General features: G+C 36.9%; 1 long non-coding RNA gene across 1 annotated transcript in view; it reads right to left on the bottom strand.

Moving 5' to 3' along the window:
• Positions 1-10,255, bottom strand: part of LOC126458527 (uncharacterized) — a 52,541-nt gene extending 42,286 nt beyond the window's left edge. The window contains exon 1 of the long non-coding RNA XR_007585652.1: positions 9,885-10,255. This is a non-coding gene — a long non-coding RNA (uncharacterized LOC126458527). The remainder of the gene's footprint in view (positions 1-9,884) is intronic.
• Positions 10,256-15,553: the final 5,298 nt, after the last annotated feature.

Raw genomic sequence — 15,553 nt, 5'->3', positions numbered from 1 at the left:
GACTCTACGCATATTTCCTCTGCAGCAGTGACTGTTATGTGTCAGCTGTTGATAACCTAAGTAACTGAAAATCTATTTGTGACAAAATAAAAACTGTTAATATTTACGTAAGAAAAGGCATATACAGGGTGTACATAAAGTTCGGGAGCACTTTCAATTATTTATTGCGCAAGAAACAACATTGTACAGATATCATACATATGTCATTTTGGAGAGAAACGCTGAAAGCCCTTTTTCTCCATGTATACCACCATAGCGTAGTTTGGTAATTTGCCGAGTCAGCGATAGTCGCAAATATGGCGAGTTCAGGTGCGGAACGAGCTTTCTTTGTGTTGGAGTTCGACAAAAACAAGTGTGCCACAGCTGTTCAACGGATGTGTAGAACCAAGTACGGTAAGAAGCCACCAACAGGGAAGGCCATTTACCACTGGCACAACAAATTCGTTACGACTGGTTTTTGTCGAACACCAACACACAGAAAGCTAGTGTTTGGGACTAGCTCTGACTATCGACAAATTACCAAACTACGCTATGGCGGTATACATGAAAAAAAAAACTTCCATGGTTTCTCCTCAGAATATGTATGATATCTGCACAATGTTTGGTTCTTGTGCAGTAAATAATTGAAAGAATTCCCAGACTTTATGTACACCCTGTATAACAACGATCTCAACAATTCTGTAGGCCTGCAGTGTGTGAGAATAATTTCACAGCATACGTTACTTACATGAATTTTTGTTTTCCGAGAATTAAAATAACGTAAAATGCCCAATTTTCCGACGAGTTCTTAATTTCAGATATTGCAAGTAAGTGCTGTTATCGAGTGCACAATCGGTGATACAGTGGCGAACAGCCGTGCATCCCGATGACATCGGTGTTACATCATAAAGCTGAAAGAAGGCAGCGGTGTCTATGTGGCAAACAGTTTTCTCTCTTGCAGATATCTGAGATTTTGCATGAATCTTTCTTTGCTTCATTTCTTCAGGCATTCTCATGTGTGAACGTATGAATCAATGAAATAATGCCTCAGTGTGGGGCCCAATTAAAAGTATGAACTGAAAATGAATTACGTAAATTTAACAGCGGATGCTCCGGTGAAGGTGAGAGGACAAGTAGCTGAAATCAAGTAGTGTATTAGCGATCAAGGAGCCAACCTTACGAGCAGCATCTAGTCAATGAAAATATGTTATTAAACGGTGTTACTAATGTCGAAAATTAGCAAAGTCAGACACTATAATTCGTAGGACTGTATAGGCTGAGTTGCTTGGTTAGTAGTGAGATTTACAGAAGATATCTCAGGCTAGGAACTACATATTCCATATTATGGATATTGGCAGCAATCCAGTAATCTATAATAGTGTGAGAGTCTGAATGCAGGAGCGATAAAAGTGAGTATTGATCCTGTTCAGAATTCTGCGGTTTCACAGGTACAAGACATTTCTTATGTTATTGCTGATTTGCTGATAATGGTGAAGATTTAATTTGTACTAACGCTGAAGTGAGTTGTGAGGAAGCTGTTAACGCTAGAGTGAGCACTGACAGCAAAAATGATGTAATCACTGATGATGCAGTTGATTTTTTGTTGACAACGAATAAATTAGAAGCAAAAATGAGGGAAATTCAATTTTTAACTATGAAAGGAAGACAATGTCATAGGATGAGATTACTGATGAAAACTATCTGAGACTGGGGGATAGTTAGATGAAATGACTAAGAAGATACAAGAAGGATACGACATCACATTAGGGAATAATTAGACTTACAAAGATAGCTGTCCCTACAGTCACAGGGGCTGAAAAGAATTTGCCTGTCTAGGACAGTAGACGTGTAAGGCCAAGAAATTCAAATTTAGCGTGAGAAATTATTACACAACAGGAAACAGAAAAGAGTGGTTCAAGAAATGCAGGCAAGGAAGTACAGGCAGAATGTAAAGGGAAAAAAAGATCAGGTTTGACATTGACTTAGAGTCAGGAATAAAGAAAAATCATGTGACCGGAATAAAGAAACGCCTATAGACTGAGTTATCCTAACTCCAAAAAAATTGATAGGTTTAAATAACATCTGTGACATGGAAACGTATAAAATATGAGTGGATGGTAAAATATTTGAATACGCATAGAGGTGCATTTGTTTTCTGCCATTAAGAATAGACAATGTTTATGATAGAGATTATTATTGTTGTCATCTAGATAGTTCTGGCCATTTTAATTAGTAAACTGTATTTATTTGTAATCGTATGCAACACATTACAACAGAGTTCTTTGTGTATAATTACACTGTGAACTGAATATTTGGTTCTCTTGCACTTCCATTGTTATATTGTTCTATAAATCTGATCCCGCATTAAAACACTGAACTGAGCGTTCATTATTATGAATTTCAGTTTTTTTATTGTACAGTATGCACAGTTTTCATTTAATATTTTTTAGCAGATTGTTTTCAATTACATTGTTAGAGTGAATGTGAAATTGAATGTGATGAGTGAATGAATTGTAGACTGGATGTTAATCGTAGCTCACTTGCACGTGTGGAAAACTGGAGTTATCCTGAGCCAGAGCACTGTAGATCACTGAAAGGATTCAGTCTTGGTGCTTTGTAAAAAGACAAGAGACTCTGACTGTCCCCTCACACGCAGGACGTGTTAAGTCAGTGTGTGCAAATGCGTCTGTGAAAACTGAAAGTGACGCTTAGCAGGAATTTCTGTTATTGCAGTGAGTGTTCTATGAATGGAATCCGTACTTCTCTGAAGATTTTTTAAATTGTTTCAGCTGTAACATTTTTCCACGATTTTTCACAGTATCAGGCTTTCACAAAAAAGATTTATAATGGACAAAATTAGATTATGAACTTTTTGTCTGAAGTGGTATTCCTGCTTTCCCAATAATTCTTTTGGGGACTAAGTAGAAGTAGGCCCTATCTATGATTATTTATCGCCCTGCTTTAGACGTGTAAATGCATATGTACAGCTCATAAATAAGTTTTCGTTTAAAATTGGTTTTAGATTCCGTTTTCATTACACAGAAACAAAAACTGTTAGCTTTGTTGAGCTGCATACCGAGTGAATACTACAGAATAAAATTCTTCGTATCCAATTCGCGTTAACTTGATGGACTGACACCTTGAAAAATAATTTTTAAGTACTTATCAGATGAAAGTGCACTGCTTGACATATTTTTTGCATTGCCGTTTTAGTAAATGTGTTCATTCACCATACTATTATAACAAACTTCCATTTATTCCCACTGCACAAATGTTAAAATTTTCGCTTTGTATTTAGTCAGTGCTACTTATCTTCTGGACAACTATCACGTTCTTTCAAAAATTTACTTCTCATTTTATGTATGATAAGATTTTGGGAATTTTTGTGACAATACAAGGCATAAACCTCTTATAAATATAACCAAATGTTAATATGGGTCAACTTGGTCAAAGATATGCTGTAAGTTGCAGCAGATTAGTGAACGCTTTCAATGTGGTAACGGAATGTTATTTTAGGCATTATGCTTGTGGGAAAAGCCCAGCGACGAGAGAAACTTCCATTGTATAACATAGTAACCGAAGTAGTTTGATAAACAAGTTCAGTATCAACGAAACTTTAATAACGACAGTTATTCATGTATCAGAACACATATACTATGACTGAATAGCGTACTGTTTTTATCTATATCTGCATATCTGATGTAGGTCAAACCTTGCTGTTGATGAAATACAGAATATTTGTAATGTATGATACCGGAAACCTGAAGAGAGTATGTTATGGCATTATTCACTTCTCTTACATGTCTCCTAGTGTTTGGACCCATGACTTGCAGCGAATTATGAGGTACGCTTACGAATCGTTAGGAATATAGGAGTTGAGGGGAACAGTTGAAAAAGCTATAAAAGCGAGCTATTCAATGAAGCAAAATAAATGAAAGGGAAAACTACAACAATGGAAGACTTAAAACTCTCATTATATTACATTCTGTTTGAACTGCAATGTTTCTTTTCCGTTCTGTAATACTGTCTAAACATTATAGGCATTTATATAAATCACATGCCACGACACGGCTTTCGCCTGGTCTAAAATCAGACCTTTCCGTAAGGAAATGCAGAGACTTCAATCGCTAATTTTAAGCACAATAAGTAAGTAACCAAAATTTGGAAATCATACTGTCTGAAATTCAGCACCCTTTTGCACCAAAGTTTAATACGCCATTGGCCATTGTTCTTGTGTTTTATCTTCAGATAGAACGCATGTCTAGGCAGTATTTAGTTCGAAATTCCAGTCTTAAACGTTTTACATTGTAGAAAAATTAATTTTCCATGAAAAGTATCCAGAATATGCAGGTTTTAGCTTACAATGGTAACGGAAAATCAGTAATATATTTTTAAGGCATCTCTGAATGCTGATGAAGTTTATTACAATTGTAAACTGATTTAGGCTAAAAACAATGTTTCAAGTGTGCAACAGAAATCTTCAAAATTTTATGGGATATGCTGATTCAATATAACAAGTTCACTATTGACATTCGCGTGGCGACAAACGCAACACGAGTCGGCCTGCATGCCTCACAGCCAACTTGTCGTCAATTGTTTGGCTAATTGTAGTAAATGTTTTCCTCTAGTTAATCGCTTTCCTCTCTTTCAGGCGCTATGCACAACTGATTGTTTCTGTCTATAAATTGTTGTATGCGCTGAGTTAGATTATCCCGCCAGTAACATGTACCACATGGAAAGTAAAATTCTGTGAATTATACCCAAATACAGCCTTAAGGTTATATTCAAATAACGTTTCAGTTACTGTGAAGTCAGTTAGTATACAGCGACATTTACGTTAGCTCCAAGATGATATAACAGTGCAGTATTACGAAAACAGCAGGCTACTTACAAAAGCATAAAAATGCACTTCCAAGTAGTCACATAATTCACGAGAAGCTTTTCGGCGGAAGCGACAGCAAAGACACACTCAAACAACAAGGAAACATTTAAACGTCAGACACGAAAATTGGTAGCGCGCGGAAGTAGAGACAAGCACATACGTGAAGCTAAACAATTGACAAGCGACAAACGAAACACTTGTGCGAAAACGAGATTGGCTCTGGAAAGAATAGTAAACATGCAGTTTACTTGGAGCAATGAACATATAGCCAGAAACTTGAGAGCCATTAATGACACCCTGAGAAACTAGCACACGACAAACAAAACTGCAATCGACGAGTTCTTTCGCATCCATGTTCGCGTGAAAAGGTACACTAAGCGACGTTATAACAAGCAAAGAAAAAAATCAGTGTACATAACTGTTTCATAATACGCGTATACAGGAACTAAACTGTTTTGCACATATAGGAAAGAACTATTTCTGACTTGAAATGCATCATAATATCTGCTTACAGTAAGTGATGATCCTTTCTAAATAAGAAACGTGAAAACACCACCGCCACGAAATATTTTGCACTCCAGCTTGAAACGGACTTAAATTAATATTCATCAGCTTCAGAGCCCTTACCTTACATGCTGCTTACAACTTCCAGAACCGAAATGTCTACTACATACGAAATTTCATTTGAAAAACGCTTCCGATATTAACAGTACACGTAACGATGTAACCTTTTAGCATGAAAAGCAATAACTGTTACTGCAGGACACTCACTTTATTGTAAAGATATAATTATTTTTATGAAAATAGTCCAAGAAAATTAATGCAAGAACACAGAAACTAGGAACGGGTTATAACAGCGAATATTTACAATAAAATTTCCTGGTAATGGTATCAAGTTGAAGTTTTTGTAACAAAACAAGAGAATATATCAGGAGAACTTTTTTCGTGTACAGATTCCGTTTCTGGTTATCTTCCTGAATAATGATCTATTTAAGGAAGAGCCAAGCGTGTGGCTACGAAAAAGGAAGATAAGCAGCTAGGTAGAATATGAAGCCATTTTGACTATTTTTCGACCGTGACTGTAGAATATCTCTGGTAAGAACGCACAGTTCGGCTACTTACTCTGCATGCAGTTGACATACCGTTATTTTCCGCTCTTTCTTTCAAAAAAGCTTAATGGATGAAATTATGAAAAAGGACATGAAAAGAAAACTGAAGAGCATCGATTACAGAAGCACGTCTACGCGAGTTACAACATTATCTGAACAAGCCTACGTGTGCAGGAGTTGGATTAGAAACAAAGAGCAGTACAAAAATTCAGTAACCCGTCTGATGAAGCGTCCCGCAGTTTGAAAACTAGCTGAAATGTGAATTCTCAGCACTGGTGGCATTCACTTGTTATTTTTCGGGTGTACTCGCCACAGTATACGAATCTAATATCTTCGTTCGCGCCTGCGGTGGAGATTTTAGAGAAAATTTCGGCTGTCGCTTCCGATTGAAGTAACGATACTGCAACGTACACCTAGACTTGTCTGTCAATCTCGACCGCATATCTTCGTTGATTACTGCATACTGCGGCATCTTAGAACTTACGCTCCATACATTTTAGACTGTTGCAGTGTAATTACTTCTCGTTTCTCAAAAAACTTAATATGGAGTTTCTAAATCTCCATGGCATCGTGTAGAAAAATATTTTATTGTGATCGCTTGCGCTAAAACTGCAAAAAAAAAAAAAAAAAAATTATTGTTCGTTTTCTTCTTCCGTAGTGGCTGAATCCCAAAGAAATTATTCTGTAAGCTCACAAAGTTACGTGGGCTGCGATTAAACAATAAAATCGTCAACTAAAATAACTGTACGATTTTATTTTATATTAATCTTCAGCACTCACAACTGAAAATTTTAGAATTTTGTTTAAGGTCATACAACAACCTCTGAGATTGGCAGTGTTTCTTAAGCGATGCTTGAAAATGGAACTCCTTTTTTTTTCAAATTTGCCTGTTACCCTACCCATGACAATAAAAAAAGAAATCTTACGGAAATAGTACTCCTAACCTTTATCCGCAAAAGTAATGGGATAAATAGATAAACTATTGTTCCTTGTGATCAGACTGATAGGTCAGGAAAAGTCACCCAGTAAAACAAAGTTATATCTACAAGAAATGGAGTTCCCACATTTATTGCTTCTCTCATTGTTTTGTCTGAATAATAAGTAAATGGGAACAATCCATTAAATAAGCGTTACAGTAACGACAATCACAGAAAAAACTGTGTATTCATATTAAATAAAATTATATTTGAAAGACAAATACCGTTATAAATGAACGTTTACATTACTTTTTCTATAATGTGTGCAGTCCATAAAGCACAGTGCATTTTAATATCTTGCTAACAAAAGATCTCGTATTTGTTTAGTTTTATTAAAAATAAAAATTTCGCAGAGCAAGTTGGGCTCTGGTATAAAGTAGGTTGTAACTGATAAACAGAAATAGAAACATTGGTATGAAAGACATGGCGCTCATTGTAGGAATCGGACTATCTGAAGATATTCCTCTTTCAGTGCAAAATATTCTACCATATTAGTTCGGAAACAATCATTCACTCACTAGAAGCAAAAAATGAGTGCTGAAAATAGCACTGTTATATCAGCAACACACTAACCAAAAATTTGGCATTTACTTCCTCCGATGCCTCTATTATGATAAACAGAAGAAATAATTACAGGCATGACAAGAAACGAAAACTTGTTGTCAAATAAATATGACTACAGAAGAGGAAAAAATTTATCTACATGAGATCAGATTGCGATTAGTGAATATCGAAAAACTATGAACAGTTCAGAAAATGAACGAAAAAGTAGAAACTAATGCCGAGCGAAAAGCCACCGCTTATAGTTAACGATTCCAGAGTTTGTCGGTTGTATAGAAAATAGACGTGAAAGTTTATTAAACGCATCCTCTCCGTGAATGCTTTATTCTAGTGGTGTCACTTGTACAACTTTTCTACTTATACACTCACATTCAACATCACACATTCTGTAATATTTTTTGCGCAAACGCAATTTACATCTTTCAATTGTATACGTATGAAAACGTTCCGTTCGCGTAGAAGCGACGAAAACTATAAACAAAACAAAGCAGATTGCTGCGAGGTGTTTACAACATGAAACTTCCAGTTTATTGCTAATAATATTATCTGTAGAACACCAAGCACAAAATGCAGTCAACCATTTTATAATATAGTTTCAAAGCAATGACATCACGACACTACTCTGTGCAAGAAAGAAAAGCGCCTTGGTCAGGGACTGGAACACCACCTTCTCCATTACCATTGCGTCGCCTTTCAATACAAACACAGGACATTTTTCTTTGCTGACTGACGGACAGTTATACGCCTGGAGGATAAAATGGGTGTGATAGAAGCTGTGCAACCCGCTCTCTCGCAGTTCTTTTCGGATTTAACCTCATAAGGAGTAATTAATAATACATACATACAGATGCTAGCATTTCATCCGATGTCTCAATGGCGTCGATAAAACCTCAGGAATGAGAAAGGTGAAGGGAAAACCAAGCAATAATGTTATTTTACCAAAATATGTTTCCTGAGATCCATGCTTGTTATTGAAACAATGTTTTTAACTGCCGTAGTTTATTAAAGAAATGTCGTTACCCGTCTAGAATATAAGCAAACTAGAGGCAATTATTTCAAAAGCTCGAAATCGCAGAGGATGTAATACGAAATTTCAAAACAGGTAAACGGATCTTTTCATAAATTGGTATCTGCATTATGTCATGGACTTGAAATGAATCTTTCTCACATTTTATTAACAAAATGTTATATTAAACATTACTCCTTCTTATGCAAAACAACAATTGCCCGTCAATTAGCTTCAAATTAGTTTATTTTTAAAGTGATTGTTATTGGTTTCAAATTTCAAAAACTAATGAAGCAATAATTCGAGGAACCAGAAACCAGCTTAAGATGAGCAGATGAATTTTTCTTTCAATCGATGGCTATTTTTCTTTTAAATAAAGTTGGCTTTACTAATTTGTGGCGACATTCTGCTATTTCGTTGTCACTGTGCAACTAAAAATAAAGTTCGATGGAAACTGACATTATTTTATTTAATACATGCGAGGAAGTTTACTAACCATATACGGAACGTAATACACATAGCGTCATTCTTTCAGTACTAATAAGAGCTACTGCTCGGTTGCGATGCTCCGATTTTGACGAACACTGAACTACTGAGTTATGTGTGTGAATAAATTTTCTCAGATTTTTTAAGAAAATGTTAACTTTATTTCCATATACAAAGTTGTTTAACGTAGAACAGCCACACGCCACCAATTAGTTTCAAATCAGTTTATTATTAAAGTGAACGTTAATGGTTTCCAATTTCAGTATTCTATGAAACTAGAAGACACGGAAACAGAAACGAACTGATTATGATGAATTGTTGAATTTCGCAGTTTGTAAGCGCGTTTTTCTTGTAAATAAACTAATTTCTTATTGATGTGTGATAAATTTTGCTGTTTTAGCTATTGGTAGTTTCAAATCAGTTTATTATTAAGGTGAACGTTAATCGTTTCCAATTTCAGTATTCTATGAAACTAGAAGACACAGAAATAGAAACGAACTGATTATGATGAATTGTTGAATGTCGCAGTTTGTAAGCGCGTTTTTCTTGTAAATAAACTAATTTCTTATTGATGTGTGATAAATTTTGCTGTTTTAGCTATTGGTAGTTTCAAATCAGTTTATTATTAAGGTGAACGTTAATCGTTTCCAATTTCAGTATTCTATGAAACTAGAAGAAACAGATACAGAAACCAACTGATTATGATGAATTGTTGAATTTCGCAGTTTGTAGGCGCGTTTTTCTTGTAAATAAACTAATTTCTTATTGATGTGTGATAAATTTTGCTATTGGGTAAAAACTATGCGTAATTAGAAACAAAGTTCAATAGAAGTGGATAGAATTATTTTGTTAAATAAATACGAGAAAGATTGCTAATCATATACCTAATGTGATGCAGTGGCGTCATTCTTCCGTTACTGATATAAGAGCTGTTGCTCGTTTACGATACTCCAATGTCGACAAACATTGAACGATTGAGAAAATAAACGATGAGAGCAGCGGCGAATGGTGAGTGAAATAAAACGCCGCGTATCGGGCCATCGGCTGCCGTTGGCAGCGTCCTTGACGGGGCGGACAAGGCGTGGGCCTTGTATTTTTCTGTGCGCCGACCCGCCTGTCACGTCGCGTCATTAAAAATGGACGTCGCGGCGGTGGCGCGGCGCTGCGCCGAGCCCGATAAAAGACACGCACTCTGCCAACGTCTCACAAGGGCCCCCGGCAGGCTACTGGAGAAGAGAAGGCTAAGGTGTTTTCAGCCGCGGCCGCCTCAAGAAGAAGCGGCCCCCCTCCGCGATACCCGAGAGGCCGGCGTCTTGAGGAGCGACCGGGCGAGCCCGCCTCGCCCCGCCCACGGCCGGCCCGCGGGGCGTGGCCTCGCGCGCTGGGGGCGGAGCCTCGCCGACAATGCCAACATTCCCACGGCCCGGCCGGGCGGCGCGCGCGCTCAGCCTGCAGGTAGTTGCGTATACGGTGCGTGCCCGGCCCTAGCCTTCCAACGACTACCGCGTAGCTCCTACTTCTTCTCCTTCTTCTGCTCTGCAAGGCACCGCCAGGCTTCGAAATGGAGGCCGCCTGGGCTGACGCGGCCCACCAGGCCCTCGAGTTCTGTTTCGTCGCCGCAGGTGAGGACAGCGGCGCGATCAGCTGATCACCAAAACAAAACCGCCTCGCCTCCTAACGACACCAACGAGGCTTGAGAAAACGAAAACGAAACTCTTTCCTTTGAAAAAAAAAAAAAGATGAAAAATTATTAATCTCGATTTGTCCCCTAAAAAAAAGTACGATACCCGCAGTTAAATGCTCTCTTCGTAGTCACTAACACGACAATGATTAACAATTTCAGTAGGTAAAAAATAATAATCTCAAAACTATGAATCTAATTAATTGAGCGCAAACACATGGTGGGCACAGCTCACACAGCCAGGAAATATACACACGAACGAAATAAGAAATGGCATTAGAGATTTCACTTTCCCACAACATACAACACAAATAGCACAAATACCCTGGCCGGACCTGACAGTCATAAAACAAAGTCACTAGTCCCCTTTCACTGTTAAAACAACATACCGCATTTAAAAATGCCGTACAGCCATTTTACAAGTAAAATGAATATTTTGTGCATCAGCACAAGCCTGAATTGGAAAAACTAAATTCATCTGAAATTTTGACACAGCTGAAGCACAAATTTTTCGCTGTACTCCCTTTGAAAAGTTTATATATTCTTGACATGGTCAGTCTGGGGGCGATCTGCGATGTGTAACTGAAGAAAACTCCAGAAGCCAACATCGCTGAGAAAAGCTTTTCACTGGGTGACTGGTTTCGACAGAACTATGTTACCATCGGATTCCATGTTTTTCAATTTTTACAAAGTAGTATCGGTCAGTGTTGGAAGTCGCTTGGGGTGTGTGCATCGCGAAGTGACTTGTATCACTGATGGATAGTATGTCGTAAAAATTCAGAAGCATAATATCCGATGATTACAGCATAGCTCTGTCGAAAGCAGTCATCCATGTTTTTCTTAGCGATCTTGGCTTAGAAGTTTTCTTCAGGTTCCATCTGAATGGCCGGAATGCCAACATGCTATTGGATTTTAGGAGTAACTGGTTTTAACAGTTATACACGACGATAAATGTCTTTAAAAGTACAAATAGTTAATGCCAGAAAATATTACATGATAGTGACGAGTTTTACTTCAAATACGTAGCACGGAATGGAAGCGATAGCACTTAATAATTGTATCGAGGAGCACCTACTGCGAGCTTACAAAAAATCGTTGCATACTTTATATCAATCCTTTTCTCGCAGAAATACGCGGCCTTCAGGCATTAAACAAATTCCATTTTTTACCTTTCTCTCTGTCATTTTTCCTGTTTTCAGAATTATTTCATATCCGCTCAATTGTTGGAGTTCGTGTTTTATCTGATACGCATAACCACTTTGCAAAGATGCATGGCTTAATTTTAGAGCCAGGAAAACTTGATTTTTGACCGAGGGACCTTTATATCCCTGTTCTCAATTGACACAACCTACTCTGCGAATCTGTATAAACGCAAAAGAAATTCATATTTATGAATTTGTACGTCGTACAAAAACGCCAATTAGGTCAAACAGAGAACGTCAAGAAAACATCTGAATCAATGCTACATACTTAAAATGCTGAACAGTACACTTCTCTGAATCATCGCTCTGTACAGTAATACAACCATATCTAAAAGCATAATCAAAAGCAGACACATATCTTGTTCATGTGTGTTTGAAGACGAATTTTTGTTGTCTTTATTCTCACATTTTTCTGTTTCGCGTAGTGCAGTTCCCTGTACGCACGTTTTCTTTTTTTCAGTGGAAATTGCTAAGTAGCTTTTAATAATTTAAATAACTAACTCGAAGAAACTTATTACGTATTTTGTTATCTTCGGATTCTCTTTATATTTAAGCTACTGACAACCCCTGAAAGAAGAATCGTGCTTCGGAATTTCTGATTTTCCAACAACATATATATATCCTTAGGTTTTTTAGATGCTAAATTCGTTCTTGAGTTCACCTGCGGACAGAAATTTGAAAGCCGTGTCGCTTGAGCGTAGAACACAGAAGCCAGTAAAACTGGAAGTACGTTGTTAGCGATTCTTCAAGATGACAGCGCAGCGAAGACCGGGTTTTCTACACGTGGCTGTGGTTACGATGTACTTCCACTGGTTTATCTGACCACACCAAAGATATTACAACGCTACAACGATCTATCGAACACAAGATTTCAGTAGTACAGAACAAGAAACAGTTGAATGGGAATAACAAACATTTCACCATCTCATTTCCTGAAATTTATTGACCACGCAAATGAATTATCACTCCAGTTTCTTAGTTTATGGGAAAATTTAGCCTTGACTGATACGTAGTCCATTCTTGAAGACAATGTCTCCATATATTGATTTTAACATTTCAGTTTGTTGATGACCTGTGTACAAAGTAACAAAGTTTTAATTATGCTTCATGTTTCTGAGTTTTGTACTTGGCTGTATTGGTCAGTTAAAAAACTAAATTAAAAAAGTTTCAAAATAGAAACAAAAGATATAAAAGATATGCTCGAAAAAGGGATTCGAAAGGCAGAGATTTAATCACTGTTTATTATTTGCATGATCGACAGTTGCTTTCGTGGCAGACACTGCTAAATTTTCCACTGTCTTTCCTGTAGTAATTAGGAGAATATCGTCTTTTATTTTTTAGTGTTATCAACAAAGTGCAGAGGCTGATTCCTGTCAATAACGCTGTTTCAAATTTCTACAGTACCACCTTTTCAGCGTTTGCACTCTATAGAAATCACATACAGCTGATTAAAAACAATAAATGCCTAAACATTTGCTGAACTTCTTTCACACATTCCGCAGCGCTGTTTATCCGGCAAATTAAGCCTAATGTTGAACTAAGCATCTCGCCGTTTATGCGTAAAGCACGACATCGAGATAAGAGTTTTATAAGAAAGCATCATCACACTCTTTACGAGTGATATCGGCAGGTGGTCGTATGTTTACTTCCTAATTCTCACTGCGCAAGAAACGTGCCCCAGTGTGTTGGCAGATAACATGCCATCCTGACGACTGATCCTCATGGGCCGTAAGTTTTGGAAACGGAATCTGAATCCTAATACAATTGACAGACTTACTATTGCCGACATATTCGTCGCGAAAGATGCGGAACTGTTCTGATATTTAAAAGTTATCGCTTATTTTGCCATCTCGGTCGCACATTCACTTTCGTGATATGACCCATTTCGATCAAAGTTTATCGTTTTGAGATCTATGTAGTTGTATAAGCAACCCGTCGTATCCATATGGGACTACACATCAGACTACATAAATCCGAAGATAATCAACCTTGATCGAAGCTAGTGATATCTTAAAACTAAATGTGCGACTGAGGCGGCAAAACAAATGATAGCTTTTAAATGAGAGAACTGGGGAAATTGAAAATGACAACAATAATGTTGTATAAATGACTATCTTAAAAAGCAATACCAAGAATGCAGATGTTTACTAGATTTGCCTTCATAACATTGTAGTACCTACTTCAGTTATTAATGCCTTCTACGATGTTTTTAGTTAATGTTGCACCTTTGCACCTTTATTTCGTCTTTAGGTTCCACAATTTATAATTTTTCGAGCTGAAATGTTAGTTCAACGGCCACTTATTTCAAAAAGAAGCACTTTCAACACACCAAATAACATTCTTATTGTGTTAATGTAGTAAGGAAATGCTAAAGAAGATGCACTCTCTTCTTTGACCGCTAAGCTGGAACTTATGAAAGAATTATCTTTACTTCTCTCGAAATAGTAACGATGGATTTTTTTTAAAAATTTGCTACTGATATTGTGAAAAATTAAACGAATATTTCCCATTTTATTCAAATTTTTGTAGTAAAACACAGACTGTGTTAGTTTCTGAATAACTTAAATGCATGGCAGTACCATTCGCATACTTGGCGTTTGCTCGTTTGTTTATAATTTGGGTAAGTACTCGTGTGGATACGGTCTACACGAATACTGTTGTAGATAGTTTCATAAGAAAATTTAAACGAGTATCACAGAATTGGTTAGCATCAGGCCAGAGTGAGTTAAATGCTCTGCACAATGGCCGAACTAAATACATAAACGCTTGGCGAGTGATGGTTCTAGGAAGCAGGTCTATATCTGGCTTTTTCAGGATTGAGAACTTTGCACATCATGTTTATAGATTGTCCACTCGAGACAAACAAGCTGTTTACTGAGAAGATTTGCTAGTGATCTGATTACTGTGCATATACTTTCCGTTATTTGCAATGCAAATATTTGGTTGAAGCAGCTGTATATTGTTTTTGCATTAGTGCATTATCACCGGAAGCAGCGTATTTCAAGTACCACAAAAACTTTTTTGGTCATGCAGGCCTGATTATTCGGATAACCAGTTACGAAACTGTCTATAAAACGTACAGCAAAGGACAATTAGAAAAGTTTCGTGCGAGTGAAAGCGATGTAATAGCTTTGTACAAATGCGATGCCTCTTTCATTGTGTTGTCTTGCGCGAATTAATTAATCATGTACTATATTCAAGTAAATAGTGAACAGTAAGTATTTCTTAAAAATTAATCTTCATTCAGCAAATTAATGTAATGCTTAATAACGAAAATAGGACGATTATTGTAGAAAAGCATATTTTTAAGAAAACGAACCTAAATGGTTAATCCTCAGCGTTAATGCCACTGAAATTTGTTAATTTGTATTCATTATTTTAAATTTTTCATCAATATTTACGTTGTAGTATCCAGATTTTACTAACATCTAAGCTGAACTGAAAATCTTTTACTGAAAACATACGCATGCGACATTGAGTTACTTGTTAAGCGCTTGTCTGAAACGATGGGTAGTGTGTGAATGAAATTACACAGCCTTTACACATTCCCCTACCATATCTTCAAAAATTATAATCATAGCAATAGTAAAACAAATTCGCTACATAAGTCTTTTAAATTGGTTTTATTCTAGATAATAGGGGTAACATAATTTTTCATAAAACACATCAG

This window comes from Schistocerca serialis, chromosome 2, assembly GCF_023864345.2.
Source record: "Schistocerca serialis cubense isolate TAMUIC-IGC-003099 chromosome 2, iqSchSeri2.2, whole genome shotgun sequence".
In the NCBI taxonomy this organism is placed as follows: Eukaryota; Metazoa; Arthropoda; class Insecta; order Orthoptera; family Acrididae; genus Schistocerca; species Schistocerca serialis.
This window is presented reverse-complemented; position numbering and strand designations above follow the sequence as displayed.